The following is a 7,162-nucleotide window of genomic DNA, read 5'->3' as shown; positions in this document are numbered from 1 at the left end:
GCTTCCTTTAAATGGAGAAATGAGATTTCGTTCAGTTCTTGTAGTTCAAATGACATTCATCACCGCAGGGTATCATATAATAAAACAAACATGCTCAAAAGGCAAGGGCATCAAAGTTAATGTTTTAATGCCCCATGCTGAATTCTCTGCCTAATGAATGAACTGCAGAGGTGGCACAGCTTCAATCTATTTTTCTTTGTTTATTTTGTATTCTCAGTCAGTAAATTGTCTTCCAGTGTAGCACAGCAGCAGTGATTACAGATGCAGTATCCTGGGCTTGAAACCTTTACCCGTGTGCTGAGTGTGTAAAGTCTGTATGCCTGGAAAGTTTTATTTTCCAGGTATTTCTTCTTTTCCTCACACATTCCCAAGATTTGTATGCCCAGTTAACTGACCACTTTAAACGGGCCCTGTGGGGGTTTATATGATAAGGTCCTGCCACCCCATCCAGGCCTTGTGTCCAGTGACACTGGGATAGACACGGACCCACCACAAGCCCACATTTTATTAAGTAACTTTGAAAATGTTGTTTTATAGTATGTCAAATTTTCTTTCAAATTTTGAAATGTTAAATAATTTCCATAAAAACAAACATCACCATACTCTTTCAACAGTGTTCTCTATAAGGAGTCTCTGTATAAGTGCAACATGTTGAAGATCACTCAGACTTCAGTATAAAACACAAGAAATAACCAATTAGGGTGTTTAGAAACGTACCTAAGAAAAAGCAGTGTACGTTTACAGCAACAAGGAAATCTCAAAAACAACGACTAAAGCAGCACAGCCATTTGTTTATACTGTACATTAAGCCAGGAAAGGAAACCGGTCATCGGGTGCATGAGTGCAAGAAGAGGAAGTTACAAATCCAAACATCAAACACACCAGCCTGTTCAAAAACATATGTTTAGCAGCAGATGTCAGATGACACAATTTTGGAAGAGAGGATCAGCTTGATGGGTTCGGGTTTTCAAGATACTTTAAAGGAAATCACAAAGGGAATACATGGAAATGAGTAATAAATTACTAAAAGATCAAAAGGAAACTAAATTCAAAGCAGAATACGTTGCATTTTATAATACTGCACATTTTAAGAATGTTAATGTTTAAGATCCATTTATCTTATATAGCTCATTTCCTGTTCATCTACCTATTTAGTGGATTTATACAACACTTTTCCTATATTTCTTACATTTACCTTTCTTATCTATCTATCAACAATAGTGTCTTTTCTATCTATCTATCTATCTATCTATCTATCTATCTATCTATCTATCTATCTATCTATCTATCTATCTATCTATCTATCTATCTATCTATCTATCTATCTATCTATCTATCTATCTATCTATCTATCTATCTATCTATCAACCATATTGCCTTTTCTATCTATCTATCTATCTATCTATCTATCTATCTATCTATCTATCTATCTATCTATCTATCTATCTATCTATCTATCTATCTATCTATCTATCTATCTATCTCACCGATAATATGATCATGACATTCCATAAAGGGGAAGTCGTGAGTTTTAAGTCTCTGTCAAAGGGGGACCTTTATAAATATTGTGTAAAAACTGTACACTTTGCAGCACTAAAAACAGCATGTGACACACCATGGAGAGAATATCTGGGGGTGGAAGGTGGGAGTGCACCTGCTTGGAGGGAGATATATAAGCCCCCGAATAAGAAAAGAACAGCAGACTTACAATGGAGAATTCTGCATGGGATTGTTGCTACCAATTCCTTTTTAAAAATAATTGAGCAGAAAGAGGATGATACTTGTGTATTTTGTGGACAAAAAGAAACTATATTCCACTTATTCTTGCAATGTATGAGACTTAGTTTTTTTTTCATTTTTTTTAGTGAAATATGTAGAAGGTTAATGGGGAAATTTAACAATATCATGTTCATTTATGGAACAAAATATAATAAGGAAAATCGTCAAAAAGTTCAGCTATTAAACTATTTATTGGGTGAAGCAAAATTAGCAATTTTAAAGAGTAGAAATAATAAACAATCTGGGACAGGGGCTACTGATGCTGTGATGATTTTCAAGATAAATGTACGCTCCAGAATAATAATGGAATATACGTATTATAAATTGATGAATACATTAGATTTGTTTAAAAATGTGTGGGGGATTAAAGGGTTGCTTTGCTCAATTGATGATGGAGAACTAAAAATGAATGTATAAGACATTATTGAAGTTCTCCTTTTTTGTGTTTTCTTATAATGATGTAAAATAGATGAGCTAATCGAACGGTGTAACATCATAATGTTTCTGTTGAAGTTTTGATTTGGGACTTTTAAGTGCTTGTTTGATACGGGCTCAGGGGGTTTAAATTGTAAATTAGAAGAATGGAAAAGTTTTTTTGGGTCATTTCAAATTAATATAAGAAATAGTATATCAAATACGGACTGCAAGGGAATTGATTCTCATTTGATGCAGCAGCCTGTAAAATTTGGTTATATGTTACCTGTTATATATTAATTTGATTTATTGCTATTTGATCAATAAAGGTCTTTTAAAAATAAAAATAATAAATATCTATCTATCTATCAACCATATTGCCTTTTATATCTATCTATCTATCTATCTATCTATCTATCTATCTATCTATCTATCTATCTATCTATCTATCTATCTATCTATCTATCTATCTATCTATCTATCTATCAACCATAGTGCCTTATCTATCTATCTATCTATCTATCTATCTATCTATCTATCTATCTATCTATCTATCTATCTATCTATCTATCTATCAACCATATTGCCTTTTCTATCTATCTATCTATCTATCTATCTATCTATCTATCTATCTATCTATCTATCTATCTATCTATCTATCAACCATATTGCCTTTTATATCTATCTATCTATCTATCTATCTATCTATCTATCTATCTATCTATCTATCTATCTATCTATCTATCTATCTATCTATCTATCAACCATATTGCCTTTTATATCTATCTATCTATCTATCTATCTATCTATCTATCTATCTATCTATCTATCTATCTATCTATCTATCTATCTATCTATCTATTGTAGTGGAGTGAGTAATGAGGCAAAGTGAGTCCCAAAATAGTTGGGGTGCCAACTGTGCAAAGCCTGTTTAAATCAAATAAAAGAAAAGCAAATGAAAATGTGTGCATGATGGTGCTACAACAAACAGTTGACTTATAGCCTTCTGTTCCATTCTATTGGCATTTTTAGATTTTTTTGTTCTTTATTTCGCCTTACATGATTTCTTGTATTAGGAACTTGTTAGTTTTCGCATACCCCTTGGGTGCCATTGTACAGCGCCCCTGGAGCAATTACAAGTTAAGGGTCTTGCTCAAGGGCCCAGCAGAGTATGATCTCTTTTGGCAGTGACAGGGATTCGAACCGGCAACCTTCGGGATACCAGCGCAGATCCTTAGCCTCAGAGCCACCACTCCACCCCATAGTGCTGATCTGGAGTTGTCCCTGATAGTCGAGCTCTCCAACTGTGGAAATCTCCCTTTTATGTTGGCTGAACCAGAAGGGGTAAAGCTTCCCTGGTTCTGTTGTCCTCAGGGGGCAGTTTCTTAGTGCGGAGAGGAACAAAGGAGGCAAGAACATTAGCAACAGCACACCTCTCATCCCAGGGTGGTACCACAAACCTTAATGAGCCTGGAAGGTGATCCTCTGGAGTGCATATGTGACACTATCTATCTATTTATGTTGCTTTCCTATCTGTATATTCATCTATGTACTATATATTCCTTTCCAAATCTCTCTCTCTCTCTATAAGTATATACTGTATGTTGTGAAGGACTGCCGGGACTCTTACCTGGCCAGGATGCTTTCTTAAGGGAAGGACTGGGGGAAGGAGCTTGAATGGGACAATATGGGGATGACAGAGGGCAGCCACCCTGGCTAGCTATAGTGCCACGGGGTTGGAGCATGGAAGCTCAACACTACCAGGGCCTGTGGCCAACGCCAGGGGGCGCAAGGGGAATGGCTGAGCCCTCCCTAGCAAGAATGCCGCCACACCCAGATGTGCTTCCGGAATAAGATAACAGGACATCCTAACCCTAGCGGCATAAAAGGAGCCAGCCACCACTACTCTGGGGGCCAGAGATGGGAGGAAGAGGACGAGGCTTGAGGGAGGAGTGGAGGTGGAAGGAAGAGAAAGAGAGAAGAAGAAGAAAGAAATAGTGCTGTGTGCTGTAGATTGTGCTTGATGCTTTGTACTGTGCTGTTGTGGGGAGGGAGAAGAGCTTCCCCACGTATAATAAAACGTGTGTGCTGCAATACTTATGTCCTAATATTTATAGATAGTGTCTGTTGTGTCGGGTGTTTGGGGAGCTGGAGGTCACAATAATATATACTGTATACATAATATAGTTAATTTTAATCTATCTATCTATGATGCCTTCTTATCTTAGCTATATGTTCATCTATGTACTATATAACCCCTTCCAAATCTCTCTCTCTCTCTCTCTCTGTATATATATAATATATATATTATACTGTATATATAATATAGTTAATTTGATATCTATATGTCTATCTGTCTATGGTGCTTTCTTATCTGTATACTTTATTCATCTATGCACTATATATACAATACAATACAATTTATTTTTTGTATAGCCCAAAATCACCCCTTCCAAATCTCTCTCTCTCTGTTATATCCCATTAAACCTATGAAAATTATATTCTATTATTAATATCTGACATGGAGACAGATATGTTAGTAAAACAGACATACATTTTGAAAAGCATTTCTTCTGTCTAAACTACAGTGCTTCTATGAATTCCTTCATTGCTTTGCTTTAAGTAGTGCTTTTCATATATCAGTGTTATTAGAAAGTACTCAAAATGTCAGTATATATTTATAGAGAGGATGAGGAAACAGGGTCAGTTTTCTGTGGGGTGTTTTGATACTTTGTGTTCAGTCAGTCTGTCAGTCATTGTCCAACCCGCTATATCCTAACACAGGGTCACGGGGGTCTGCTAGAGCCAATCCTTGCCAGCACCGGGCACAAGGCAGGAACAAACCCCGGGCAGGGCACCAGCCCACCACAGGACACACACACACACACACACACCAAGCACACACTAGGGACAATTTAGGATCGCCAATGCACCTAACCTGCATGTCTTTAGACTGTGGGAGGAAACCCACACAGACACAGGGAGAACATGCAAACTCCACACAGGGAGAACTGGGAAGCAAACCCGGGTCTCCTAACTGCGAGGCAGCAGCACTACCACTGTGCCACCGTGCCGCCCACTTTGTGTTCACCTTTGTCATTATTGTATGTATAATGAACACTCTTATTATCTGTGTTTTGTTCTCTGGGTTATTTTGAGGTTCCAATATGCTACAAGAGTGATCATACAGTAAGTGTCATAATATACATATACAGTATTTAATACAAATAAATAAATATATAAATGTAAACATGGAAGTAGCATTAATTGCATTAATATTGTCACTAGCCTGCATGGCCAACTAACACTTTCCAGCTTCACGAAGAGCAGAATGTAAATATAGAAAATGACAACATTAGATAAATTGTGACAAGAACAGGCCATTCTGCCCAACAAGTTTCTCCAAAGTAGCATCAAGCTGAGAGTTGAAGGTCCCTAATGTCCTTAATTCTACCAAACTACACTTTGTTTCTAGGCCAGGGGGTATATTTTACTCTATAAAATGAAACTGTCAAATGATTATTCACAATATTTAATATATTAGCATATTTCATATAACATTAATGTATTCTTCATACATTCATTAGGTAAAACTCTTTTTTTCTCTCTGTTGCAAAGTCATGGGAGCTGGTGGCTTTTCTTGCAACAGTCCATAGTAGCCAGTGTGGTGTTCTATGCTGCGGCCTCCTGGGGAAGCAACCTGAGCTCAAATGAAGCACAAAGTCTGAACAAACTTATTAGGAACCCCAGACACACTGGAAGCTGTTGTAGAAAAGAGGAGGGTGGCAAAATTGGACACCGTCATGAAAAATCCTATCCATCCCATCCAGGAGGCGCTCTCTTAGATCACTTTTAGTCACAGGCTCATCCCACCACAGTGTGCTAACAAGCGCCTCACGGGGGGCTTTTCTACATACTGCTATCAGGCAATTCAGTGCTTCCACCCTATGTTCTCATTAAGTTTATTTCTATTTATTTATCAATTGATTGGCTGTATTATTTGTCCTGTGAGTCTGTATCCTTGTTTTTTTTATGCTTCTGCTGCTGTATGCATTTGATTTTCCCCATGGGATTAATAAACTTTATCTAATATACTCTAAGCATACTTATTTTTATAAATAAATAACTGCAGATATCTACTGATTTTTAAAATATATTTATCAGTATAACTAATTGTTATAATTTACAGAGTATATTCATCCATCCACTGATTTTCAAACCCACTTACTCTAGTTTATGGTTCCAGAGGGGGACGTTAGAGGCTATATTTTAAAAAATATGTTAAATGAGTATTCATATTCACTGTATTACCTTATTTTATAGAACCATTTATCATCCATCCATTTATTTTTTTCTGTTGCAAACTCATAAGGTGCTGGAGCCTATTCTTGCAACACTACACTTAAGGCAGGAAATAGCCTCTCTGTGGAGGTCTGTCTATCGCAGTAATATTAATTGATTTGATATTTGTTTTTATAAAATATACCATTATAAATAAATTCTAATGTATCAACATAGTTATGGAAATATTAATTTAACTATTTTCAGTTGCTTAAATTTCGTTGTTCCTTTGTAAAAGTGACAATGACAATAAAGATCTCTCTATAACGTATTTAGTGAATGCTTATCAGATATAAAAATGTCTTATCAACATAACGAATAAAGTCATATTAATGTATACAGTACTCTAATAAATAACATGAAATCCTTTTTTGTTATTTAACTAGCATTTTTCTATAGTGGTTTGGTTTCCCATAAGTAAGTCCATAATGAACCCCAGGCGACCACGAGCTGTATAGCACAGGGGTGCGGATTTCAAATGCAAATCGCTGCTGTGAAAGGATTTGCAGTTAGTAACAGATATTCCTGACACGTCTGCAGGCGGTTAATTATAGAGGGGAGAGAGAAAATTAAATCATTTGCAGGTTTAATTAGTGCTCCCTCCCCTCCGCCGGTTCTTTCTTTCTTT

This window comes from Erpetoichthys calabaricus, chromosome 7 (assembly GCF_900747795.2).
Source record: "Erpetoichthys calabaricus chromosome 7, fErpCal1.3, whole genome shotgun sequence".
Classification (NCBI taxonomy): domain Eukaryota; kingdom Metazoa; phylum Chordata; class Cladistia; order Polypteriformes; family Polypteridae; genus Erpetoichthys; species Erpetoichthys calabaricus.
This window is presented reverse-complemented; position numbering follows the sequence as displayed.